The sequence below is a fragment of the Budorcas taxicolor genome, chromosome 9 (genome assembly GCF_023091745.1).
Source record: "Budorcas taxicolor isolate Tak-1 chromosome 9, Takin1.1, whole genome shotgun sequence".
Taxonomy (NCBI): Eukaryota; Metazoa; Chordata; class Mammalia; order Artiodactyla; family Bovidae; genus Budorcas; species Budorcas taxicolor.
The window spans coordinates 1,087,126-1,114,903 of record NC_068918.1 but is presented as its reverse complement, the minus strand read 5'-3'; positions in this window follow the sequence as shown (position 1 = coordinate 1,114,903).

Here is a 27,778-nt window from a genome sequence, read left to right as displayed (position 1 = left end):
GAGACGGGTATGTCGGGGAACTTCTTGATTTGCACCAAGGGTGTGAAGGACCCTTTCGAAGTTCCAGAGGTGAGGTGTGATCAGCCTCGAGACGACTCAGCGGAAATGGGCCTCATCTCGCCTGGAGGGGAGAACCTCCTGGATTTTCTCGAGTTGCGGCAGGTCTTCTCGAGTTACGACGGGGACCTCAGGGACCCGCTCTGGTGGCCTCAGGAAAGGCCAGTCCCCATGCGAGTTGCTAGGGGACCTCTCGGGATTCCTCTCCCGTCCATGCCGGGGCCTCAGTCCTTGTGTGGAGTCGGGGCTGGAACCTGAGGATTCCTCTCCAGTGTTGCCATGGATCTTGGGGTGCTTCTGAGTCTCCCCAGGGGAGTCGGGCCTCGTCTCGAGTGGGGGCATGCACGTGCGCTTTCCTCCCGAGCTGCAGCAGTAGTGTCACGCTTCCTGTCACGTGGATCAAGGGATCTGTGGCTTTCCCTCGAGGCTGTCCCTCGAGGCTTTCCCACGAGGCTTTCCCACAGGGCTGTGCCACGTGCCACCTTGGTGTGAGTCGATCCTCGGCGTGAAAGACGAGCCGGTGAAGGGAAAAGAGCTTCCTCTGGAATGGACTGAGACATCTGCGGGACTCTTGGAAAGGTGGCACGCACCTGGAGTTCCTCTCGCCGTTCCTGTTGAGAGGGCCTCCCCTTGAGATGCGACGGGAACGCCGGGAACTCTTCCCCGACGAAGCAGGGACAGGATCCCTCATCTCGAGCTACGAGGCGGAAACGGGGCTCCTCTGGATGTGGGCGGGACCCTCGTGATTCCTCTCGAGTGGAGACGAGTATGTCGGGGAACTTCTTGATTTGCACCAAGGGTGTGAAGGAGCCTTTCGAAGTTCCAGAGGTGAGGTGTGATCCGCCACGTAACACCTCAGCAGAAATGGGCCTCATCTCTCCTGGAGGGGAGAACCTCCTGGATTTTCTCGAGTTGTGGCAGGTGTTCTCGAGTTACGACGGGGACCACAGGGACCCGCTCTGGTGGCCTCAGGAAAGGCCAGTCCCCATGCGAGTTGCTAGGGGACCTCTCGGGATTCCTCTCCCGTCCATGCCGGGGCCTCAGTCCTTGTGTGGAGTCGGGGCCGGAACCTGAGGATTCCTCTCCAGTGTTGCCATGGATCTTGGGGTGCTTCTGAGTCTCCCCAGGGGAGTCGGGCCTCGTCTCGAGTGGGGGCATGCACGTGCGCTTTCCTCCCGAGCTGCAGCAGTAGTGTCACGCTTCCTGTCACGTGGATCAAGGGATCTGTGGCTTTCCCTCGAGGCTGTCCCTAGAGGCTTTCCCACGAGGCTTTCCCACAGGGCTGTGCCACGTGCCACCTTGGTGTGAGTCGATCCTCGGCGTGAAAGACGAGCCGGTGAAGGGAAAAGAGGTTCCTCTGGAATGGACTGAGACATCTGGGGGACTCTTGGAATGGTGGCACGACCCTGGAGTTCCTCTCGCCGTTCCTGTTGAGAGGGCCTCCTCTTGAGATGCGACGGGAACGCCGGGAACTCTTTCCCGACGAAGCAGGGAAAGGATCCCTCATCTCGAGCTACGAGGCGGAAACGGGGCTCCTCTGGATGTGGGCGGGACCCTCGTGATTCCTCTCGAGTGGAGACGGGTATGTCGGGGAACTTCTTGATTTGCACCAACGGTGTGAAGAAACCTTTCGAAGTTCCAGAGGTGAGGTGTAATCAGCCTCGAGACGCCTCAGCGGAAATGGGCCTCATCTCGCCTGGAGGGGAGAACCTCCTGGATTTTCTCGAGTTGCGGCAGGTCTTCTCGAGTTATGACGGGGACCTCAGGGACCCGCTCTGGTGGCCTCAGGAAAAGCCAGTCCCCATGCGAGTTGCTAGGGGACCTCTCGGGATTCCTCTCCCGTCCATGCCGTGGCCTCAGTCCTTGTGTGGAGTCGGGGCCGGAACCTGAGGATTCCTCTCCAGTGTTGCCATGGATCTTGGGGTGCTTCTGAGTCTCCCCAGGGGAGTCAGGCCTCGTCTCGAGTGGGGGCATGCACGTGCGCTTCCCTCCCGAGCTGCAGCAGTAGTGTCACGCTTCCTGTCACGTGGATCAAGGGATCTTTGGCTTTCCCTCGAGGCTGTCCCTCGAGGCTTTCCCACGAGGCTTTCCTACAGGGCTGTGCCACGTGCCACCTTGGTGTGAGTCGATCCTCGGCGTGAAAGACGAGCCGGTGAAGGGAAAAGAGGTTCCTCTGGAATGGACTGAGACATCTGGGGGACTCTTGGAAAGGTGGCACGACCCTGGAGTTCCTCTCGCCGTTCCTGTTGAGAGGGCCTCCTCTTGAGATGCGACGGGAACGCCGGGAACTCTTTCCCGAAGAAGCAGGGACAGGATCCCTCATCTCGAGCTACGAGGCCGAAACGGGGCTCCTCTGGATGTGGGCGGGACCCTCGTGATTCCTCTCGAGTGGAGACGGGTATGTCGGGGAACTTCTTGATTTGCACCAAGGGTGTGAAGGACCCTTTCGAAGTTCCAGAGGTGAGGTGTGATCAGCCTCGAGACGCCTCAGCGGAAATGGGCCTCATCTCGCCTGGAGGGGAGAACCTCCTGGATTTTCTCGAGTTGCGGCAGGTCTTCTGGAGTTACGACGGGGACCTCAGGGACCCGCTCTGGTGGCCTCAGGAAAGGCCAGTCCCCATGCGAGTTGCTAGGGGACCTCTCGGGATTCCTCTCCCGTCCATGCCGGGGCCTCAGTCCTTGTGTGGAGTCGGGGCCGGAACCTGAGGATTCCTCTCCAGTGTTGCCATGGATCTTGGGGTGCTTCTGAGTCTCCCCAGGGGAGTCGGGCCTCGTCTCGAGTGGGGGCATGCACGTGCGCTTTCCTCCCGAGCTGCAGCAGTAGTGTCACGCTTCCTGTCACGTGGATCAAGGGATCTGTGGCTTTCCCTCGAGGCTGTCCCTCGAGGCTTTCCCACGAGGCTTTCCCACAGGGCTGTGCCACGTGCCACCTTGGTGTGAGTCGATCCTCGGCGTGAAAGACGAGCCGGTGAAGGAAAAGAGGTTCCTCTGGAATGGACTGAGACATCTGGGGGACTCTTGGAAAGGTGGCACGACCCTGGAGTTCCTCTCTCCGTTCCTGTTGAGAGGGCCTCCTCTTGAGATGCGACGGGAACGCCGGGAACTCTTTCCCGATGAAGCAGGGACAGGATCCCTCATCTCGAGCTACGAGGCCGAAACGGGGCTCCTCTGGATGTGGGCGGGACCCTCGTGATTCCTCTCGAGTGGAGACGGGTATGTCGCGAAACTTCTTGATTTGCACCAAGGGTGTGAAGGACCCTTTCGAAGTTCCAGAGGTGAGGTGTGATCAGCCTCGAGACGCCTCAGCGGAAATGGGCCTCATCTCGCCTGGAGGGGAGAACCTCCTGGATTTTCTCGAGTTGCGGCAGGTCTTCTCGAGTTACGACGGGGACCTCAGGGACCCGCTCTGGTGGCCTCAGGAAAGGCCAGTCCCCATGCGAGTTGCTAGGGGACCTCTCGGGATTCCTCTCCCGTCCATGCCGGGGCCTCAGTCCTTGTGTGGAGTCGGGGCCGGAACCTGAGGATTCCTCTCCAGTGTTGCCATGGATCTTGGGGTGCTTCTGAGTCTCCCCAGGGGAGTCAGGCCTCGTCTCGAGTGGGGGCATGCACGTGCGCTTCCCTCCCGAGCTGCAGCAGTAGTGTCACGCTTCCTGTCACGTGGATCAAGGGATCTTTGGCTTTCCCTCGAGGCTGTCCCTCGAGGCTTTCCCACGAGGCTTTCCTACAGGGCTGTGCCACGTGCCACCTTGGTGTGAGTCGATCCTCGGCGTGAAAGACGAGCCGGTGAAGGGAAAAGAGGTTCCTCTGGAATGGACTGAGACATCTGGGGGACTCTTGGAAAGGTGGCACGACCCTGGAGTTCCTCTCGCCGTTCCTGTTGAGAGGGCCTCCTCTTGAGATGCGACGGGAACGCCGGGAACTCTTTCCCGACGAAGCAGGGACAGGATCCCTCATCTCGAGCTACGAGGCCGAAACGGGGCTCCTCTGGATGTGGGCGGGACCCTCGTGATTCCTCTCGAGTGGAGACGGGTATGTCGGGGAACTTCTTGATTTGCACCAAGGGTGTGAAGGACCCTTTCGAAGTTCCAGAGGTGAGGTGTGATCAGCCTCGAGACGCCTCAGCGGAAATGGGCCTCATCTCGCCTGGAGGGGAGAACCGCCTGGATTTTCTCGAGTTGCGGCAGGTCTTCTGGAGTTACGACGGGGACCTCAGGGACCCGCTCTGGTGGCCTCAGGAAAGGCCAGTCCCCATGCGAGTTGCTAGGGGACCTCTCGGGATTCCTCTCCCGTCCATGCCGGGGCCTCAGTCCTTGTGTGGAGTCGGGGCCGGAACCTGAGGATTCCTCTCGAGTGTTGCCATGGATCTTGGGGTGCTTCTGAGTCTCCCCAGGGGAGTCGGGCCTCGTCTCGAGTGGGGGCATGCACGTGCGCTTTCCTCCCGAGCTGCAGCAGTAGTGTCACGCTTCCTGTCACGTGGATCAAGGGATCTGTGGCTTTCCCTCGAGGCTGTCCCTCGAGGCTTTCCCACGAGGCTTTCCCACAGGGCTGTGCCACGTGCCACCTTGGTGTGAGTCGATCCTCGGCGTGAAAGACGAGCCGGTGAAGGAAAAGAGGTTCCTCTGGAATGGACTGAGACATCTGGGGGACTCTTGGAAAGGTGGCACGACCCTGGAGTTCCTCTCTCCGTTCCTGTTGAGAGGGCCTCCTCTTGAGATGCGACTGGAACGCCGGGAACTCTTTCCCGATGAAGCAGGGACAGGATCCCTCATCTCGAGCTACGAGGCCGAAACGGGGCTCCTCTGGATGTGGGCGGGACCCTCGTGATTCCTCTCGAGTGGAGACGGGTATGTCGCGAAACTTCTTGATTTGCACCAAGGGTGTGAAGAACCCTTTCGAAGTTCCAGAGGTGAGGTGTAATCAGCCTCGAGACGCCTCAGCGGAAATGGGCCTCATCTCGCCTGGAGGGGAGAACCTCCTGGATTTTCTCGAGTTGCGGCAGGTCTTCTCGAGTTATGACGGGGACCTCAGGGACCCGCTCTGGTGGCCTCAGGAAAAGCCAGTCCCCATGCGAGTTGCTAGGGGACCTCTCGGGATTCCTCTCCCGTCCATGGCGGGGCCTCAGTCCTTGTGTGGAGTCGGGGCCGGAACCTGAGGATTCCTCTCCAGTGTTGCCATGGATCTTGGGGTGCTTCTGAGTCTCCCCAGGGGAGTCAGGCCTCGTCTCGAGTGGGGGCATGCACGTGCGCTTCCCTCCCGAGCTGCAGCAGTAGTGTCACGCTTCCTGTCACGTGGATCAAGGGATCTTTGGCTTTCCCTCGAGGCTGTCCCTCGAGGCTTTCCCACGAGGCTTTCCTACAGGGCTGTGCCACGTGGCACCTTGGTGTGAGTCGATCCTCGGCGTGAAAGACGAGCCGGTGAAGGGAAAAGAGGTTCCTCTGGAATGGACTGAGACATCTGGGGGACTCTTGGAAAGGTGGCACGACCCTGGAGTTCCTCTCGCCGTTCCTGTTGAGAGGGCCTCCTCTTGAGATGCGACGGGAACGCCGGGAACTCTTTCCCGACGAAGCAGGGACAGGATCCCTCATCTCGAGCTACGAGGCGGAAACGGGGCTCCTCTGGATGTGGGCGGGACCCTCGTGATTCCTCTCGAGTGGAGACGGGTATGTCGGGGAACTTCTTGATTTGCACCAAGGGTGTGAAGGACCCTTTCGAAGTTCCAGAGGTGAGGTGTGATCAGCCTCGAGACGACTCAGCGGAAATGGGCCTCATCTCGCCTGGAGGGGAGAACCTCCTGGATTTTCTCGAGTTGCGGCAGGTCTTCTCGAGTTACGACGGGGACCTCAGGGACCCGCTCTGGTGGCCTCAGGAAAGGCCAGTCCCCATGCGAGTTGCTAGGGGACCTCTCGGGATTCCTCTCCCGTCCATGCCGGGGCCTCAGTCCTTGTGTGGAGTCGGGGCTGGAACCTGAGGATTCCTCTCCAGTGTTGCCATGGATCTTGGGGTGCTTCTGAGTCTCCCCAGGGGAGTCGGGCCTCGTCTCGAGTGGGGGCATGCACGTGCGCTTTCCTCCCGAGCTGCAGCAGTAGTGTCACGCTTCCTGTCACGTGGATCAAGGGATCTGTGGCTTTCCCTCGAGGCTGTCCCTCGAGGCTTTCCCACGAGGCTTTCCCACAGGGCTGTGCCACGTGCCACCTTGGTGTGAGTCGATCCTCGGCGTGAAAGACGAGCCGGTGAAGGGAAAAGAGCTTCCTCTGGAATGGACTGAGACATCTGCGGGACTCTTGGAAAGGTGGCACGCACCTGGAGTTCCTCTCGCCGTTCCTGTTGAGAGGGCCTCCCCTTGAGATGCGACGGGAACGCCGGGAACTCTTCCCCGACGAAGCAGGGACAGGATCCCTCATCTCGAGCTACGAGGCGGAAACGGGGCTCCTCTGGATGTGGGCGGGACCCTCGTGATTCCTCTCGAGTGGAGACGAGTATGTCGGGGAACTTCTTGATTTGCACCAAGTGTGTGAAGGAGCCTTTCGAAGTTCCAGAGGTGAGGTGTGATCCGCCACGTAACACCTCAGCAGAAATGGGCCTCATCTCTCCTGGAGGGGAGAACCTCCTGGATTTTCTCGAGTTGTGGCAGGTGTTCTCGAGTTACGACGGGGACCACAGGGACCCGCTCTGGTGGCCTCAGGAAAGGCCAGTCCCCATGCGAGTTGCTAGGGGACCTCTCGGGATTCCTCTCCCGTCCATGCCGGGGCCTCAGTCCTTGTGTGGAGTCGGGGCCGGAACCTGAGGATTCCTCTCCAGTGTTGCCATGGATCTTGGGGTGCTTCTGAGTCTCCCCAGGGGAGTCGGGCCTCGTCTCGAGTGGGGGCATGCACGTGCGATTTCCTCCCGAGCTGCAGCAGTAGTGTCACGCTTCCTGTCACGTGGATCAAGGGATCTGTGGCTTTCCCTCGAGGCTGTCCCTAGAGGCTTTCCCACGAGGCTTTCCCACAGGGCTGTGCCACGTGCCACCTTGGTGTGAGTCGATCCTCGGCGTGAAAGACGAGCCGGTGAAGGGAAAAGAGGTTCCTCTGGAATGGACTGAGACATCTGGGGGACTCTTGGAATGGTGGCACGACCCTGGAGTTCCTCTCGCCGTTCCTGTTGAGAGGGCCTCCTCTTGAGATGCGACGGGAACGCCGGGAACTCTTTCCCGACGAAGCAGGGAAAGGATCCCTCATCTCGAGCTACGAGGCGGAAACGGGGCTCCTCTGGATGTGGGCGGGACCCTCGTGATTCCTCTCGAGTGGAGACGGGTATGTCGGGGAACTTCTTGATTTGCACCAACGGTGTGAAGAAACCTTTCGAAGTTCCAGAGGTGAGGTGTAATCAGCCTCGAGACGCCTCAGCGGAAATGGGCCTCATCTCGCCTGGAGGGGAGAACCTCCTGGATTTTCTCGAGTTGCGGCAGGTCTTCTCGAGTTATGACGGGGACCTCAGGGACCCGCTCTGGTGGCCTCAGGAAAAGCCAGTCCCCATGCGAGTTGCTAGGGGACCTCTCGGGATTCCTCTCCCGTCCATGCCGGGGCCTCAGTCCTTGTGTGGAGTCGGGGCCGGAACCTGAGGATTCCTCTCCAGTGTTGCCATGGATCTTGGGGTGCTTCTGAGTCTCCCCAGGGGAGTCAGGCCTCGTCTCGAGTGGGGGCATGCACGTGCGCTTCCCTCCCGAGCTGCAGCAGTAGTGTCACGCTTCCTGTCACGTGGATCAAGGGATCTTTGGCTTTCCCTCGAGGCTGTCCCTCGAGGCTTTCCCACGAGGCTTTCCTACAGGGCTGTGCCACGTGCCACCTTGGTGTGAGTCGATCCTCGGCGTGAAAGACGAGCCGGTGAAGGGAAAAGAGGTTCCTCTGGAATGGACTGAGACATCTGGGGGACTCTTGGAAAGGTGGCACGACCCTGGAGTTCCTCTCGCCGTTCCTGTTGAGAGGGCCTCCTCTTGAGATGCGACGGGAACGCCGGGAACTCTTTCCCGAAGAAGCAGGGACAGGATCCCTCATCTCGAGCTACGAGGCCGAAACGGGGCACCTCTGGATGTGGGCGGGACCCTCGTGATTCCTCTCGAGTGGAGACGGGTATGTCGGGGAACTTCTTGATTTGCACCAAGGGTGTGAAGGACCCTTTCGAAGTTCCAGAGGTGAGGTGTGATCAGCCTCGAGACGCCTCAGCGGAAATGGGCCTCATCTCGCCTGGAGGGGAGAACCTCCTGGATTTTCTCGAGTTGCGGCAGGTCTTCTGGAGTTACGACGGGGACCTCAGGGACCCGCTCTGGTGGCCTCAGGAAAGGCCAGTCCCCATGCGAGTTGCTAGGGGACCTCTCGGGATTCCTCTCCCGTCCATGCCGGGGCCTCAGTCCTTGTGTGGAGTCGGGGCCGGAACCTGAGGATTCCTCTCCAGTGTTGCCATGGATCTTGGGGTGCTTCTGAGTCTCCCCAGGGGAGTCGGGCCTCGTCTCGAGTGGGGGCATGCACGTGCGCTTTCCTCCCGAGCTGCAGCAGTAGTGTCACGCTTCCTGTCACGTGGATCAAGGGATCTGTGGCTTTCCCTCGAGGCTGTCCCTCGAGGCTTTCCCACGAGGCTTTCCCACAGGGCTGTGCCACGTGCCACCTTGGTGTGAGTCGATCCTCGGCGTGAAAGACGAGCCGGTGAAGGAAAAGAGGTTCCTCTGGAATGGACTGAGACATCTGGGGGACTCTTGGAAAGGTGGCACGACCCTGGAGTTCCTCTCTCCGTTCCTGTTGAGAGGGCCTCCTCTTGAGATGCGACGGGAACGCCGGGAACTCTTTCCCGATGAAGCAGGGACAGGATCCCTCATCTCGAGCTACGAGGCCGAAACGGGGCTCCTCTGGATGTGGGCGGGACCCTCGTGATTCCTCTCGAGTGGAGACGGGTATGTCGCGAAACTTCTTGATTTGCACCAAGGGTGTGAAGGACCCTTTCGAAGTTCCAGAGGTGAGGTGTGATCAGCCTCGAGACGCCTCAGCGGAAATGGGCCTCATCTCGCCTGGAGGGGAGAACCTCCTGGATTTTCTCGAGTTGCGGCAGGTCTTCTCGAGTTACGACGGGGACCTCAGGGACCCGCTCTGGTGGCCTCAGGAAAGGCCAGTCCCCATGCGAGTTGCTAGGGGACCTCTCGGGATTCCTCTCCCGTCCATGCCGGGGCCTCAGTCCTTGTGTGGAGTCGGGGCTGGAACCTGAGGATTCCTCTCCAGTGTTGCCATGGATCTTGGGGTGCTTCTGAGTCTCCCCAGGGGAGTCAGGCCTCGTCTCGAGTGGGGGCATGCACGTGCGCTTTCCTCCCGAGCTGCAGCAGTAGTGTCACGCTTCCTGTCACGTGGATCAAGGGATCTGTGGCTTTCCCTCGAGGCTGTCCCTCGAGGCTTTCCCACGAGGCTTTCCCACAGGGCTGTGCCACGTGCCACCTTGGTGTGAGTCGATCCGCGGCGAGAAAGACGAGCCGGTGAAGGGAAAAGAGCTTCCTCTGGAATGGACTGAGACATCTGCGGGACTCTTGGAAAGGTGGCACGCACCTGGAGTTCCTCTCGCCGTTCCTGTTGAGAGGGCCTCCTCTTGAGATGCGACGGGAACGCCGGGAACTCTTTCCCGACGAAGCAGGGACAGGATCCCTCATCTCGAGCTACGAGGCGGAAACGGGGCTCCTCTGGATGTGGGCGGGACCCTCGTGATTCCTCTCGAGTGGAGACGGGTATGTCGGGGAACTTCTTGATTTGCACCAAGGGTGTGAAGGACCCTTTCGAAGTTCCAGAGGTGAGGTGTGATCAGCCTCGAGACGACTCAGCGGAAATGGGCCTCATCTCGCCTGGAGGGGAGAACCTCCTGGATTTTCTCGAGTTGCGGCAGGTCTTCTCGAGTTACGACGGGGACCTCAGGGACCCGCTCTGGTGGCCTCAGGAAATGCCAGTCCCCATGCGAGTTGCTAGGGGACCTCTCGGGATTCCTCTCCCGTCCATGCCGGGGCCTCAGTCCTTGTGTGGAGTCGGGGCCGTAACCTGAGGATTCCTCTCCAGTGTTGCCATGGATCTTGGGGTGCTTCTGAGTCTCCCCAGGGGAGTCGGGCCTCGTCTCGAGTGGGGGCATGCACGTGCGCTTTCCTCCCGAGCTGCAGCAGTAGTGTCACGCTTCCTGTCACGTGGATCAAGGGATCTGTGGCTTTCCCTCGAGGTTGTCCCTCGAGGCTTTCCCACGAGGCTTTCCCACAGGGCTGTGCCACGTGCCACCTTGGTGTGAGTCGATCCTCGGCGTGAAAGACGAGCCGGTGAAGGGAAAAGAGGTTCCTCTGGAATGGACTGAGACATCTGGGGGACTCTTGGAAAGGTGGCACGACCCTGGAGTTCCTCTCGCCGTTCCTGTTGAGAGGGCCTCCTCTTGAGATGCGACGGGAACGCCGGGAACTCTTTCCCGACGAAGCAGGGACAGGATCCCTCATCTCGAGCTACGAGGCGGAAACGGGGCTCCTCTGGATGTGGGCGGGACCCTCGTGATTCCTCTCGAGTGGAGACGGGTATGTCGGGGAAATTCTTGATTTGCACCAACGGTGTGAAGAACCCTTTCGAAGTTCCAGAGGTGAGGTGTAATCAGCCTCGAGACGCCTCAGCGGAAATGGGCCTCATCTCGCCTGGAGGGGAGAACCTCCTGGATTTTCTCGAGTTGGGGCAGGTCTTCTCGAGTTATGACGGGGACCTCAGGGACCCGCTCTGGTGGCCTCAGGAAAAGCCAGTCCCCATGCGAGTTGCTAGGGGACCTCTCGGGATTCCTCTCCCGTCCATGGCGGGGCCTCAGTCCTTGTGTGGAGTCGGGGCCGGAACCTGAGGATTCCTCTCCAGTGTTGCCATGGATCTTGGGGTGCTTCTGAGTCTCCCCAGGGGAGTCAGGCCTCGTCTCGAGTGGGGGCATGCACGTGCGCTTCCCTTCCGAGCTGCAGCAGTAGTGTCACGCTTCCTGTCACGTGGATCAAGGGATCTTTGGCTTTCCCTCGAGGCTGTCCCTCGAGGCTTTCCCACGAGGCTTTCCTACAGGGCTGTGCCACGTGCCACCTTGGTGTGAGTCGATCCTCGGCGTGAAAGACGAGCCGGTGAAGGGAAAAGAGGTTCCTCTGGAATGGACTGAGACATCTGGGGGACTCTTGGAAAGGTGGCACGACCCTGGAGTTCCTCTCGCCGTTCCTGTTGAGAGGGCCTCCCCTTGAGATGCGACGGGAACGCCGGGAACTCTTTCCCGACGAAGCAGGGACAGGATCCCTCATCTCGAGCTACGAGGCCGAAACGGGGCTCCTCTGGATGTGGGCGGGACCCTCGTGATTCCTCTTGAGTGGAGACGGGTATATCGGGGAACTTCTTGATTTGCAGCAAGGGTGTGAAGGAGCCTTTCGAAGTTCCAGAGGTGAGGTGTGATCCGCCACGTAACACCTCAGCAGAAATGGGCCTCATCTCGCCTGGAGGGGAGAACCTCCTGGATTTTCTCGAGTTGCGGCAGGTCTTCTCGAGTTACGACGGGGACCTCAGGGACCCGCTCTGGTGGCCTCAGGAAAGGCCAGTCCCCATGCGAGTTGCTAGGGGACCTCTCGGGATTCCTCTCCCCTCCATGCCGGGTCCTCAGTCCTTGTGTGGAGTCGGGGCTGGAACCTGAGGATTCCTCTCCAGTGTTGCCATGGATCTTGGGGTGCTTCTGAGTCTCCCCAGGGGAGTCAGGCCTCGTCTCGAGTGGGGGCATGCACGTGCGCTTTCCTCCCGAGCTGCAGCAGTAGTGTCACGCTTCCTGTCACGTGGATCAAGGGATCTGTGGCTTTCCCTCGAGGCTGTCCCTCGAGGCTTTCCCACGAGGCTTTCCCACAGGGCTGTGCCACGTGCCACCTTGGTGTGAGTCGATCCTCGGCGTGAAAGACGAGCCGGTGAAGGGAAAAGAGGTTCCTCTGGAATGGACTGAGACATCTGCGGGACTCTAGGAATGGTGGCAAGACCCTGGAGTTCCTCTCGCCGTTCCTGTTGAGAGGGCCTCCTCTTGAGATGCGACTGGAACGCCGGGAACTCTTTCCCGACGAAGCAGGGACAGGATCCCTCATCTCGAGCTACGAGGCCGAAACGGGGCTCCTCTGGATGTGGGCGGGACTCTCGTGATTCCTCTCGAGTGGAGACGGGTGTGTCGGGAAACTTCTTGATTTGCACCAAGGGTGTGAAGGACCCTTTCGAAGTTCCAGAGGTGAGGTGTGATCAGCCTCGAGACACCTCAGCGGAAATGGGCCTCATCTCGCCTGGAGGGGAGAACCTCCTGGATTTTCTCGAGTTGCGGCAGGTCTTCTGGAGTTACGACGGGGACCTCAGGGACCCGCTCTGTTGGCCTCAGGAAAGGCCAGTCCCCATGCGAGTTGCTAGGGGACCTCTCGGGATTCCTCTCCCGTCCATGCCGGGGCCTCAGTCCTTGTGTGGAGTCGGGGCCGGAACCTGAGGATTCCTCTCCAGTGTTGCCATGGATCTTGGGGTGCTTCTGAGTCTCCCCAGGGGAGTCGGGCCTCGTCTCGAGTGGGGGCATGCACGTGCGCTTTCCTCCCGAGCTGCAGCAGTAGTGTCACGCTTCCTGTCACGTGGATCAAGGGATCTGTGGCTTTCCCTCGAGGCTGTCCCTCGAGGCTTTCCCACGAGGCTTTCCCACAGGGCTGTGCCACGTGCCACCTTGGTGTGAGTCGATCCTCGGCGTGAAAGACGAGCCGGTGAAGGAAAAGAGGTTCCTCTGGAATGGACTGAGACATCTGGGGGACTCTTGGGAAGGTGGCACGACCCTGGAGTTCCTCTCTCCGTTCCTGTTGAGAGGGCCTCCTCTTGAGATGCGACGGGAAGGCTGGGAACTCTTTCCCGACGAAGCAGGGACAGGATCCCTCATCTCGAGCTACGAGGCCGAAACGGGGCTCCTCTGGATGTGGGCGGGACCCTCGTGATTCCTCTCGAGTGGAGACGGGTATGTCGCGAAACTTCTTAATTTGCACCAAGGGTGTGAAGGACCCTTTCGAAGTTCCAGAGGTGAGGTGTGATCAGCATCGAGACGCCTCAGCGGAAATGGGCCTCATCTCGCCTGGAGGGGAGAACCTCCTGGATTTTCTCGAGTTGCGGCAGGTCTTCTCGAGTTACGACGGGGACCTCAGGGACCCGCTCTGGTGGCCTCAGGAAAGGCCAGTCCCCATGCGAGTTGCTAGGGGACCTCTCGGGATTCCTCTCCCGTCCATGCCGGGGCCTCAGTCCTTGTGTGGAGTCGGGGCCGGAACCTGAGGATTCCTCTCCAGTGTTGCCATGGATCTTGGGGTGCTTCTGAGTCTCCCCAGGGGAGTCAGGCCTCGTCTCGAGTGGGGGCATGCACGTGCGCTTTCCTCCCGAGCTGCAGCAGTAGTGTCACGCTTCCTGTCACGTGGATCAAGGGATCTGTGGCTTTCCCTCGAGGCTGTCCCTCGAGGCTTTCCCACGAGGCTTTCCCACAGGGCTGTGCCACGTGCCACCTTGGTGTGAGTCGATCCTCGGCGTGAAAGACGAGCCGGTGAAGGGAAAAGAGGTTCCTCTGGAATGGACTGAGACATCTGGGGGACTCTTGGAAAGCTGGCACGACCCTGGAGTTCCTCTCTCCGTTCCTGTTGAGAGGGCCTCCTCTTGAGATGCGACGGGAACGCCGGGAACTCTTTCCCGACGAAGCAGGGACAGGATCCCTCATCTCGAGCTACGAGGCCGAAACGGGGCTCCTCTGGATGTGGGCGGGACTCTCGTGATTCCTCTCGAGTGGAGACGGGTGTGTCGGGAAACTTCTTGATTTGCACCAAAGGTGTGAAGGACCCTTTCGAAGTTCCAGAGGTGAGGTGTGATCAGCCTCGAGACGCCTCAGCGGAAATGGGCCTCATCTCGCCTGGAGGGGAGAACCTCCTGGATTTTCTCGAGTTGCGGCAGGTCTTCTGGAGTTACGACGGGGACCTCAGGGACCCGCTCTGGTGGCCTCAGGAAAGGCCAGTCCCCATGCGAGTTGCTAGGGGACCTCTCGGGATTCCTCTCCCGTCCATGCAGGGGCCTCAGTCCTTGTGTGGAGTCGGGGCCGGAACCTGAGGATTCCTCTCCAGTGTTGCCATGGATCTTGGGGTGCTTCTGAGTCTCCCCAGGGGAGTCGGGCCTCGTCTCGAGTGGGGGCATGCACGTGCGCTTTCCTCCCGAGCTGCAGCAGTAGTGTCACGCTTCCTGTCACGTGGATCAAGGGATCTGTGGCTTTCCCTCGAGGCTGTCCCTCGAGGAATTCCCACGAGGCTCTCCCACAGGGCTGTGCCACGTGCCACCTTGGTGTGAGTCGATCCTCGGCGTGAAAGACGAGCCGGTGAAGGGAAAAGAGGTTCCTCTGGAATGGACTGAGACATCTGGGGGACTCTTGGAAAGCTGGCACGACCCTGGAGTTCCTCTCGCCGTTTCTGTTGAGAGGGCCTCCCCTTGAGATGCGACGGGAACGCCGGGAACTCTTTCCCGACGAAGCAGGGACAGGATCCCTCATCTCGAGCTACGAGGCCGAAACGGGGCTCCTCTGGATGTGGGCGGGACCCTCGTGATTCATCTCGAGTGGAGACGGGTATATCGGGGAACTTCTTGATTTGCAGCAAGGGTGTGAAGGAGCCTTTCGAAGTTCCAGAGGTGAGGTGTGATCCGCCACGTAACACCTCAGCTGAAATGGGCCTCATCTCGCCTGGAGGGGAGAACCTCCTGGATTTTCTCGAGTTGCGGCAGGTCTTCTCGAGTTACGACGGGGACCTCAGGGACCCGCTCTGGTGGCCTCAGGAAAGGCCAGTCCCCATGCGAGTTGCTAGGGGACCTCTCGGGATTCCTCTCCCCTCCATGCCGGGTCCTCAGTCCTTGTGTGGAGTTGGGGCTGGAACCTGAGGATTCCTCTCCAGTGTTGCCATGGATCTTGGGGTGCTTCTGAGTCTCCCCAGGGGAGTCAGGCCTCGTCTCGAGTGGGGGCATGCACGTGCGCTTTCCTCCCGAGCTGCAGCAGTAGTGTCACGCTTCCTGTCACGTGGATCAAGGGATCTGTGGCTTTCCCTCGAGGCTGTCCCTCGAGGCTTTCCCACGAGGCTTTCCCACAGGGCTGTGCCACGTGCCACCTTGGTGTGAGTCGATCCTCGGCGTGAAAGACGAGCCGGTGAAGGGAAAAGAGTTTCCTCTGGAATGGACTGAGACATCTGCGGGACTCTAGGAATGGTGGCAAGACCCTGGAGTTCCTCTCGCCGTTCCTGTTGAGAGGGCCTCCTCTTGAGATGCGACTGGAACGCCGGGAACTCTTTCCCGACGAAGCAGGGACAGGATCCCTCATCTCGAGCTACGAGGCGGAAACGGGGCTCCCCTGGATGTGGGCGGGACCCTCGTGATTCCTCTCGAGTGGAGACGGCTATGTCGGGGAACTTCTTGATTTGCACCAAGGGTGTGAAGGACCCTTTCGAAGTTCCAGAGGTGAGGTGTGATCAGCCTCGAGACACCTCAGCGGAAATGGGCCTCATCTCGCCTGGAGGGGAGAACCTCCTGGATTTTCTCGAGTTGCGGCAGGTCTTCTGGAGTTACGACGGGGACCTCAGGGACCCGCTCTGTTGGCCTCAGGAAAGGCCAGTCCCCATGCGAGTTGCTAGGGGACCTCTCGGGATTCCTCTCCCGTCCATGCCGGGGCCTCAGTCCTTGTGTGGAGTCGGGGCCGGAACCTGAGGATTCCTCTCCAGTGTTGCCATGGATCTTGGGGTGCTTCTGAGTCTCCCCAGGGGAGTCGGGCCTCGTCTCGAGTGGGGGCATGCACGTGCGCTTTCCTCCCGAGCTGCAGCAGTAGTGTCACGCTTCCTGTCACGTGGATCAAGGGATCTGTGGCTTTCCCTCGAGGCTGTCCCTCGAGGCTTTCCCACGAGGCTTTCCCACAGGGCTGTGCCACGTGCCACCTTGGTGTGAGTCGATCCTCGGCGTGAAAGACGAGCCGGTGAAGGAAAAGAGGTTCCTCTGGAATGGACTGAGACATCTGGGGGACTCTTGGGAAGGTGGCACGACCCTGGAGTTCCTCTCTCCGTTCCTGTTGAGAGGGCCTCCTCTTGAGATGCGACGGGAAGGCTGGGAACTCTTTCCCGACGAAGCAGGGACAGGATCCCTCATCTCGAGCTACGAGGCCGAAACGGGGCTCCTCTGGATGTGGGCGGGACCCTCGTGATTCCTCTCGAGTGGAGACGGGTATGTCGCGAAAATTCTTAATTTGCACCAAGGGTGTGAAGGACCCTTTCGAAGTTCCAGAGGTGAGGTGTGATCAGCATCGAGACGCCTCAGCGGAAATGGGCCTCATCTCGCCTGGAGGGGAGAACCTCCTGGATTTTCTCGAGTTGCGGCAGGTCTTCTCGAGTTACGACGGGGACCTCAGGGACCCGCTCTGGTGGCCTCAGGAAAGGCCAGTCCCCATGCGAGTTGCTAGGGGACCTCTCGGGATTCCTCTCCCGTCCATGCCGGGGCCTCAGTCCTTGTGTGGAGTCGGGGCCGGAACCTGAGGATTCCTCTCCAGTGTTGCCATGGATCTTGGGGTGCTTCTGAGTCTCCCCAGGGGAGTCAGGCCTCGTCTCGAGTGGAGGCATGCACGTGCGCTTTCCTCCCGAGCTGCAGCAGTAGTGTCACGCTTCCTGTCACGTGGATCAAGGGATCTGTGGCTTTCCCTCGAGGCTGTCCCTCGAGGCTTTCCCACGAGGCTTTCCCACAGGGCTGTGCCACGTGCCACCTTGGTGTGAGTCGATCCTCGGCGTGAAAGACGAGCCGGTGAAGGAAAAGAGGTTCCTCTGGAATGGACTGAGACATCTGGGGGACTCTTGTAAAGGTGGCACGACCCTGGAGTTCCTCTCGCCGTTCCTGTTGAGAGGGCCTCCCCTTGAGATGCGACGGAACGCCGGGAACTCTTTCCCGACGAAGCAGGGACAGGATCCCTCATCTCGAGCTACGAGGCGGAAACGGGGCTCCTCTGGATGTGGGCGGGACCCTCCTGATTCCTCTCGAGTGGAGACGGGTATGTCGGGAAACTTCTTGATTTGCAGCAAGGGTGTGAAGGAGCCTTTCGAAGTTCCAGAGGTGAGGTGTGATCAGCCTGGAGACGCCTCAGCGGAAATGGGCCTCATCTCGCCTGGAGGGGAGAACCTCCTGGATTTTCTCGAGTTGCGGCAGGTCTTCTCGAGTTACGACGGGGACCTCAGGGACCCGCTCTGGTGGCCTCAGGAAAAGCCAGTCCCCATGCGAGTTGCTAGGGGACCTCTCGGGATTCCTCTCCCGTCCATGCCGGGGCCTCAGTCCTTGTGTGGAGTCGGGGCCGGAACCTGAGGATTCCTCTCCAGTGTTGCCATGGATCTTGGGGTGCTTCTGAGTCTCCCCAGGGGAGTCAGGCGTCGTCTCGAGTGGGGGCATGCACGTGCGCTTTCCTCCCGAGCTGCAGCAGTAGTGTCACGCTTCCTGTCACGTGGATCAAGGGATCTGTGGCTTTCCCTCGAGGCTGTCCCTCGAGGCTTTCCCACGAGGCTTTCCCACAGGGCTGTGCCACGTGCCACCTTGGTGTGAGTCGATCCTCGGCGTGAAAGACGAGCCGGTGAAGGGAAAAGAGGTTCCTCTGGAATGGACTGAGACATCTGGGGGACTCTTGGAAAGCTGGCACGACCCTGGAGTTCCTCTCGCCGTTCCTGTTGAGAGGGCCTCCTCTTGAGATGCGACGGGAAGGCTGGGAACTCTTTCCCGACGAAGCAGGGACAGGATCCCTCATCTCGAGCTACGAGGCCGAAACGGGGCTCCTCTGGATGTGGGCGGGACTCTCGTGATTCCTCTCGAGTGGAGACGGGTGTGTCGGGAAACTTCTTGATTTGCACCAAAGGTGTGAAGGACCCTTTCGAAGTTCCAGAGGTGAGGTGTGATCAGCCTCGAGACGCCTCAGCGGAAATGGGCCTCATCTCGCCTGGAGGGGAGAACCTCCTGGATTTTCTCGAGTTGCGGCAGGTCTTCTGGAGTTACGACGGGGACCTCAGGGACCCGCTCTGGTGGCCTCAGGAAAGGCCAGTCCCCATGCGAGTTGCTAGGGGACCTCTCGGGATTCCTCTCCCGTCCATGCAGGGGCCTCAGTCCTTGTGTGGAGTCGGGGCCGGAACCTGAGGATTCCTCTCCAGTGTTGCCATGGATCTTGGGGTGCTTCTGAGTCTCCCCAGGGGAGTCGGGCCTCGTCTCGAGTGGGGGCATGCACGTGCGCTTTCCTCCCGAGCTGCAGCAGTAGTGTCACGCTTCCTGTCACGTGGATCAAGGGATCTGTGGCTTTCCCTCGAGGCTGTCCCTCGAGGCTTTCCCACGAGGCTTTCCCACAGGTCTGTGCCACGTGCCACCTTGGTGTGAGTCGATCCTCGGCGTGAAAGACGAGCCGGTGAAGGAAAAGAGGTTCCTCTGGAATGGAGTGAGACATCTGGGGGACTCTTGGGAAGGTGGCACGACCCTGGAGTTCCTCTCTCCGTTCCTGTTGAGAGGGCCTCCTCTTGAGATGCGACGGGAAGGCTGGGAACTCTTTCCCGACGAAGCAGGGACAGGATCCCTCATCTCGAGCTACGAGGCCGAAACGGGGCTCCTCTGGATGTGGGCGGGACCCTCGTGATTCCTCTCGAGTGGAGACGGGTATGTCGCGAAACTTCTTAATTTGCACCAAGGGTGTGAAGGACCCTTTCGAAGTTCCAGAGGTGAGGTGTGATCAGCATCGAGACGCCTCAGCGGAAATGGGCCTCATCTCGCCTGGAGGGGAGAACCTCCTGGATTTTCTCGAGTTGCGGCAGGTCTTCTCGAGTTACGACGGGGACCTCAGGGACCCGCTCTGGTGGCCTCAGGAAAGGCCAGTCCCCATGCGAGTTGCTAGGGGACCTCTCGGGATTCCTCTCCCGTCCATGCCGGGGCCTCAGTCCTTGTGTGGAGTCGGGGCCGGAACCTGAGGATTCCTCTCCAGTGTTGCCATGGATCTTGGGGTGCTTCTGAGTCTCCCCAGGGGAGTCGGGCCTCGTCTCGAGTGGGGGCATGCACGTGCGCTTTCCTCCCGAGCTGCAGCAGTAGTGTCACGCTTCCTGTCACGTGGATCAAGGGATCTGTGGCTTTCCCTCGAGGCTGTCCCTCGAGGCTTTCCCACGAGGCTTTCCCACAGGGCTGTGCCACGTGCCACCTTGGTGTGAGTCGATCCTCGGCGTGAAAGACGAGCCGGTGAAGGAAAAGAGGTTCCTCTGGAATGGACTGAGACATCTGGGGGACTCTTGTAAAGGTGGCACGACCCTGGAGTTCCTCTCGCCGTTCCTGTTGAGAGGGCCTCCCCTTGAGATGCCACGGGAACGCCGGGAACTCTTTCCCGACGAAGCAGGGACAGGATCCCTCATCTCGAGCTACGAGGCGGAAACGGGGCTCCTCTGGATGTGGGCGGGACCCTCCTGATTCCTCTCGAGTGGAGACGGGTATGTCGGGAAACTTCTTGATTTGCAGCAAGGGTGTGAAGGAGCCTTTCGAAGTTCCAGAGGTGAGGTGTGATCAGCCTGGAGACGCCTCAGCGGAAATGGGCCTCATCTCGCCTGGAGGGGAGAACCTCCTGGATTTTCTCGAGTTGCGGCAGGTCTTCTCGAGTTACGACGGGGACCTCAGGGACCCGCTCTGGTGGCCTCAGGAAAAGCCAGTCCCCATGGGAGTTGCTAGGGGACCTCTCGGGATTCCTCTCCCGTCCATGCCGGGGCCTCAGTCCTTGTGTGGAGTCGGGGCCGGAACCTGAGGATTCCTCTCCAGTGTTGCCATGGATCTTGGGGTGCTTCTGAGTCTCCCCAGGGGAGTCAGGCGTCGTCTCGAGTGGGGGCATGCACGTGCGCTTTCCTCCCGAGCTGCAGCAGTAGTGTCACGCTTCCTGTCACGTGGATCAAGGGATCTGTGGCTTTCCCTCGAGGCTGTCCCTCGAGGCTTTCCCACGAGGCTTTCCCACAGGGCTGTGCCACGTGCCACCTTGGTGTGAGTCGATCCTCGGCGTGAAAGACGAGCCGGTGAAGGGAAAAGAGGTTCCTCTGGAATGGACTGAGACATCTGGGGGACTCTTGGAAAGCTGGCACGACCCTGGAGTTCCTCTCGCCGTTCCTGTTGAGAGGGCCTCCTCTTGAGATGCGACGGGAACGCCGGGAACTCTTTCCCGACGAAGCAGGGACAGGATCCCTCATCTCGAGCTACGAGGCCGAAACGGGGCTCCTCTGGATGTGGGCGGGACTCTCGTGATTCCTCTCGAGTGGAGACGGGTGTGTCGGGAAACTTCTTGATTTGCACCAAAGGTGTGAAGGACCCTTTCGAAGTTCCAGAGGTGAGGTGTGATCAGCCTCGAGACGCCTCAGCGGAAATGGGCCTCATCTCGCCTGGAGGGGAGAACCTCCTGGATTTTCTCGAGTTGCGGCAGGTCTTCTGGAGTTACGACGGGGACCTCAGGGACCCGCTCTGGTGGCCTCAGGAAAGGCCAGTCCCCATGCAAGTTGCTAGGGGACCTCTCGGGATTCCTCTCCCGTCCATGCAGGGGCCTCAGTCCTTGTGTGGAGTCGGGGCCGGAACCTGAGGATTCCTCTCCAGTGTTGCCATGGATCTTGGGGTGCTTCTGAGTCTCCCCAGGGGAGTCGGGCCTCGTCTCGAGTGGGGGCATGCACGTGCGCTTTCCTCCCGAGCTGCAGCAGTAGTGTCACGCTTCCTGTCACGTGGATCAAGGGATCTGTGGCTTTCCCTCGAGGCTGTCCCTCGAGGCTTTCCCACGAGGCTTTCCCACAGGTCTGTGCCACGTGCCACCTTGGTGTGAGTCGATCCTCGGCGTGAAAGACGAGCCGGTGAAGGAAAAGAGGTTCCTCTGGAATGGAGTGAGACATCTGGGGGACTCTTGGGAAGGTGGCACGACCCTGGAGTTCCTCTCTCCGTTCCTGTTGAGAGGGCCTCCTCTTGAGATGCGACGGGAAGGCTGGGAACTCTTTCCCGACGAAGCAGGGACAGGATCCCTCATCTCGAGCTACGAGGCCGAAACGGGGCTCCTCTGGATGTGGGCGGGACCCTCGTGATTCCTCTCGAGTGGAGACGGGTATGTCGCGAAACTTCTTAATTTGCACCAAGGGTGTGAAGGACCCTTTCGAAGTTCCAGAGGTGAGGTGTGATCAGCATCGAGACGCCTCAGCGGAAATGGGCCTCATCTCGCCTGGAGGGGAGAACCTCCTGGATTTTCTCGAGTTGCGGCAGGTCTTCTCGAGTTACGACGGGGACCTCAGGGACCCGCTCTGGTGGCCTCAGGAAAGGCCAGTCCCCATGCGAGTTGCTAGGGGACCTCTCGGGATTCCTCTCCCGTCCATGCCGGGGCCTCAGTCCTTGTGTGGAGTCGGGGCCGGAACCTGAGGATTCCTCTCCAGTGTTGCCATGGATCTTGGGGTGCTTCTGAGTCTCCCCAGGGGAGTCGGGCCTCGTCTCGAGTGGGGGCATGCACGTGCGCTTTCCTCCCGAGCTGCAGCAGTAGTGTCACGCTTCCTGTCACGTGGATCAAGGGATCTGTGGCTTTCCCTCGAGGCTGTCCCTCGAGGCTTTCCCACGAGGCTTTCCCACAGGGCTGTGCCACGTGCCACCTTGGTGTGAGTCGATCCTCGGCGTGAAAGACGAGCCGGTGAAGGAAAAGAGGTTCCTCTGGAATGGACTGAGACATCTGGGGGACTCTTGTAAAGGTGGCACGACCCTGGAGTTCCTCTCGCCGTTCCTGTTGAGAGGGCCTCCCCTTGAGATGCCACGGGAACGCCGGGAACTCTTTCCCGACGAAGCAGGGACAGGATCCCTCATCTCGAGCTACGAGGCGGAAACGGGGCTCCTCTGGATGTGGGCGGGACCCTCCTGATTCCTCTCGAGTGGAGACGGGTATGTCGGGAAACTTCTTGATTTGCAGCAAGGGTGTGAAGGAGCCTTTCGAAGTTCCAGAGGTGAGGTGTGATCAGCCTGGAGACGCCTCAGCGGAAATGGGCCTCATCTCGCCTGGAGGGGAGAACCTCCTGGATTTTCTCGAGTTGCGGCAGGTCTTCTCGAGTTACGACGGGGACCTCAGGGACCCGCTCTGGTGGCCTCAGGAAAAGCCAGTCCCCATGCGAGTTGCTAGGGGACCTCTCGGGATTCCTCTCCCGTCCATGCCGGGGCCTCAGTCCTTGTGTGGAGTCGGGGCCGGAACCTGAGGATTCCTCTCCAGTGTTGCCATGGATCTTGGGGTGCTTCTGAGTCTCCCCAGGGGAGTCGGGCCTCGTCTCGAGTGGGGGCATGCACGTGCGCTTTCCTCCCGAGCTGCAGCAGTAGTGTCACGCTTCCTGTCACGTGGATCAAGGGATCTGTGGCTTTCCCTCGAGGCTGTCCCTCGAGGCTTTCCCACGAGGCTTTCCCACAGGGCTGTGCCACGTGCCACCTTGGTGTGAGTCGATCCTCGGCGTGAAAGACGAGCCGGTGAAGGAAAAGAGGTTCCTCTGGAATGGACTGAGACATCTGGGGGACTCTTGGGAAGGTGGCACGACCCTGGAGTTCCTCTCTCCGTTCCTGTTGAGAGGGCCTCCTCTTGAGATGCGACGGGAAGGCTGGGAACTCTTTCCCGACGAAGCAGGGACAGGATCCCTCATCTCGAGCTACGAGGCCGAAACGGGGCTCCTCTGGATGTGGGCGGGACCCTCGTGATTCCTCTCGAGTGGAGACGGGTATGTCGCGAAACTTCTTAATTTGCACCAAGGGTGTGAAGGACCCTTTCGAAGTTCCAGAGGTGAGGTGTGATCAGCATCGAGACGCCTCAGCGGAAATGGGCCTCATCTCGCCTGGAGGGGAGAACCTCCTGGATTTTCTCGAGTTGCGGCAGGTCTTCTCGAGTTACGACGGGGACCTCAGGGACCCGCTCTGGTGGCCTCAGGAAAGGCCAGTCCCCATGCGAGTTGCTAGGGGACCTCTCGGGATTCCTCTCCCGTCCATGCCGGGGCCTCAGTCCTTGTGTGGAGTCGGGGCCGGAACCTGAGGATTCCTCTCCAGTGTTGCCATGGATCTTGGGGTGCTTCTGAGTCTCCCCAGGGGAGTCGGGCCTCGTCTCGAGTGGAGGCATGCATGTGCGCTTTCCTCCCGAGCTGCAGCAGTAGTGTCACGCTTCCTGTCACGTGGATCAAGGGATCTGTGGCTTTCCCTCGAGGCTGTCCCTCGAGGCTTTCCCACGAGGCTTTCCCACAGGGCTGTGCCACGTGCCACCTTGGTGTGAGTCGATCCTCGGCGTGAAAGACGAGCCGGTGAAGGAAAAGAGGTTCCTCTGGAATGGACTGAGACATCTGGGGGACTCTTGTAAAGGTGGCACGACCCTGGAGTTCCTCTCGCCGTTCCTGTTGAGAGGGCCTCCCCTTGAGATGCGACGGAACGCCGGGAACTCTTTCCCGACGAAGCAGGGACAGGATCCCTCATCTCGAGCTACGAGGCGGAAACGGGGCTCCTCTGGATGTGGGCGGGACCCTCCTGATTCCTCTCGAGTGGAGACGGGTATGTCGGGAAACTTCTTGATTTGCAGCAAGGGTGTGAAGGAGCCTTTCGAAGTTCCAGAGGTGAGGTGTGATCAGCCTGGAGACGCCTCAGCGGAAATGGGCCTCATCTCGCCTGGAGGGGAGAACCTCCTGGATTTTCTCGAGTTGCGGCAGGTCTTCTCGAGTTACGACGGGGACCTCAGGGACCCGCTCTGGTGGCCTCAGGAAAAGCCAGTCCCCATGCGAGTTGCTAGGGGACCTCTCGGGATTCCTCTCCCGTCCATGCCGGGGCCTCAGTCCTTGTGTGGAGTCGGGGCCGGAACCTGAGGATTCCTCTCCAGTGTTGCCATGGATCTTGGGGTGCTTCTGAGTCTCCCCAGGGGAGTCAGGCCTCGTCTCGAGTGGGGGCATGCACGTGCGCTTTCCTCCCGAGCTGCAGCAGTAGTGTCACGCTTCCTGTCACGTGGATCAAGGGATCTGTGGCTTTCCCTCGAGGCTGTCCCTCGAGGCTTTCCCACGAGGCTTTCCCACAGGGCTGTGCCACGTGCCACCTTGGTGTGAGTCGATCCTCGGCGTGAAAGACGAGCCGGTGAAGGGAAAAGAGGTTCCTCTGGAATGGACTGAGACATCTGGGGGACTCTTGGAAAGCTGGCACGACCCTGGAGTTCCTCTCGCCGTTCCTGTTGAGAGGGCCTCCTCTTGAGATGCGACGGGAACGCCGGGAACTCTTTCCCGACGAAGCAGGGACAGGATCCCTCATCTCGAGCTACGAGGCCGAAACGGGGCTCCTCTGGATGTGGGCGGGACTCTCGTGATTCCTCTCGAGTGGAGACGGGTGTGTCAGGAAACTTCTTGATTTGCACCAAAGGTGTGAAGGACCCTTTCGAAGTTCCAGAGGTGAGGTGTGATCAGCCTCGAGACGCCTCAGCGGAAATGGGCCTCATCTCGCCTGGAGGGGAGAACCTCCTGGATTTTCTCGAGTTGCGGCAGGTCTTCTGGAGTTACGACGGGGACCTCAGGGACCCGCTCTGGTGGCCTCAGGAAAGGCCAGTCCCCATGCGAGTTGCTAGGGGACCTCTCGGGATTCCTCTCCCGTCCATGCAGGGGCCTCAGTCCTTGTGTGGAGTCGGGGCCGGAACCTGAGGATTCCTCTCCAGTGTTGCCATGGATCTTGGGGTGCTTCTGAGTCTCCCCAGGGGAGTCGGGCCTCGTCTCGAGTGGGGGCATGCACGTGCGCTTTCCTCCCGAGCTGCAGCAGTAGTGTCACGCTTCCTGTCACGTGGATCAAGGGATCTGTGGCTTTCCCTCGAGGCTGTCCCTCGAGGCTTTCCCACGAGGCTTTCCCACAGGTCTGTGCCACGTGCCACCTTGGTGTGAGTCGATCCTCGGCGTGAAAGACGAGCCGGTGAAGGAAAAGAGGTTCCTCTGGAATGGAGTGAGACATCTGGGGGACTCTTGGGAAGGTGGCACGACCCTGGAGTTCCTCTCTCCGTTCCTGTTGAGAGGGCCTCCTCTTGAGATGCGACGGGAAGGCTGGGAACTCTTTCCCGACGAAGCAGGGACAGGATCCCTCATCTCGAGCTACGAGGCCGAAACGGGGCTCCTCTGGATGTGGGCGGGACCCTCGTGATTCCACTCGAGTGGAGACGGGTATGTCGCGAAACTTCTTAATTTGCACCAAGGGTGTGAAGGACCCTTTCGAAGTTCCAGAGGTGAGGTGTGATCAGCATCGAGACGCCTCAGCGGAAATGGGCCTCATCTCGCCTGGAGGGGAGAACCTCCTGGATTTTCTCGAGTTGCGGCAGGTCTTCTCGAGTTACGACGGGGACCTCAGGGACCCGCTCTGGTGGCCTCAGGAAAGGCCAGTCCCCATGCGAGTTGCTAGGGGACCTCTCGGGATTCCTCTCCCGTCCATGCCGGGGCCTCAGTCCTTGTGTGGAGTCGGGGCCGGAACCTGAGGATTCCTCTCCAGTGTTGCCATGGATCTTGGGGTGCTTCTGAGTCTCCCCAGGGGAGTCGGGCCTCGTCTCGAGTGGGGGCATGCACGTGCGCTTTCCTCCCGAGCTGCAGCAGTAGTGTCACGCTTCCTGTCACGTGGATCAAGGGATCTGTGGCTTTCCCTCGAGGCTGTCCCTCGAGGCTTTCCCACGAGGCTTTCCCACAGGGCTGTGCCACGTGCCACCTTGGTGTGAGTCGATCCTCGGCGTGAAAGACGAGCCGGTGAAGGGAAAAGAGGTTCCTCTGGAATGGACTGAGACATCTGGGGGACTCTTGTAAAGGTGGCACGACCCTGGAGTTCCTCTCGCCGTTCCTGTTGAGAGGGCCTCCCCTTGAGATGCCACGGGAACGCCGGGAACTCTTTCCCGACGAAGCAGGGACAGGATCCCTCATCTCGAGCTACGAGGCGGAAACGGGGCTCCTCTGGATGTGGGCGGGACCCTCCTGATTCCTCTCGAGTGGAGACGGGTATGTCGGGAAACTTCTTGATTTGCAGCAAGGGTGTGAAGGAGCCTTTCGAAGTTCCAGAGGTGAGGTGTGATCAGCCTGGAGACGCCTCAGCGGAAATGGGCCTCATCTCGCCTGGAGGGGAGAACCTCCTGGATTTTCTCGAGTTGCGGCAGGTCTTCTCGAGTTACGACGGGGACCTCAGGGACCCGCTCTGGTGGCCTCAGGAAAAGCCAGTCCCCATGCGAGTTGCTAGGGGACCTCTCGGGATTCCTCTCCCGTCCATGCCGGGGCCTCAGTCCTTGTGTGGAGTCGGGGCCGGAACCTGAGGATTCCTCTCCAGTGTTGCCATGGATCTTGGGGTGCTTCTGAGTCTCCCCAGGGGAGTCAGGCGTCGTCTCGAGTGGGGGCATGCACGTGCGCTTTCCTCCCGAGCTGCAGCAGTAGTGTCACGCTTCCTGTCACGTGGATCAAGGGATCTGTGGCTTTCCCTCGAGGCTGTCCCTCGAGGCTTTCCCACGAGGCTTTCCCACAGGGCTGTGCCACGTGCCACCTTGGTGTGAGTCGATCCTCGGCGTGAAAGACGAGCCGGTGAAGGGAAAAGAGGTTCCTCTGGAATGGACTGAGATATCTGGGGGACTCTTGGAAAGCTGGCACGACCCTGGAGTTCCTCTCGCCGTTCCTGTTGAGAGGGCCTCCTCTTGAGATGCGCCGGGAACGCCGGGAACTCTTTCCCGACGAAGCAGGGACAGGATCCCTCATCTCGAGCTACGAGGCCGAAACGGGGCTCCTCTGGATGTGGGCGGGACCCTCGTGATTCCTCTCGAGTGGAGACGGGTATGTCGGGGAACTTCTTGATTTGCACCAATGGTGTGGAGGACCCTTTCGAAGTTCCAGAGGTGAGGTGTGATCAGCCTCCAGACGCCTCAGCGGAAATGGGCCTCATCTCGCCTGGAGGGGAGAACCTCCTGGATTTTCTCGAGTTGCGGCAGGTCTTCTCGAGTTACGACGGGGACCTCAGGGACCCGCTCTTGTGGCCTCAGGAAAGGCCAGTCCCCATGCGAGTTGCTAGGAGACCTCTCGGGATTCCTCTCCCGTCCATGCCGGGGCGTCGGTCCTTGTGTGGAGTCGGGGCCGGAACCTGAGGATTCCTCTCCAGTGTTGCCATGGATCTTGGGGTGCTTCTGAGTCTCCCCAGGGGAGTCAGGCGTCGTCTCGAGTGGGGGCATGCACGTGCGCTTTCCTCCCGAGCTGCAGCAGTAGTGTCACGCTTCCTGTCACGTGGATCAAGGGATCTGTGGCTTTCCCTCGAGGCTGTCCCTCGAGGCTTTCCCACGAGGCTTTCCCACAGGGTTGTGCCACGTGCCACCTTGGTGTGAGTCGATCCGCGGCGTGAAAGACGAGCTGGTGAAGGGAAAAGAGGTTCCTCTGGAATGGACTGAGACATCTGCGGGACTCTTGGAATGGTGGCACGACCCTGGACTTCCTCTCGCCGTTCCTGTTGAGAGGGCCTCCTCTTGATATGCGACGGGAACGCCGGGAACTCTTTCCCGACGAAGCAGGGAAAGGATCCCTCATCTAGAGCTACGAGGCGGAAACGGGGCTCCTCTGGATGTGGGCGGGACCCTCGTGATTCCTCTCGAGTGGAGACGGGTATGTCGGGGAACTTCTTGATTTGCACCAAGGGTGTGAAGG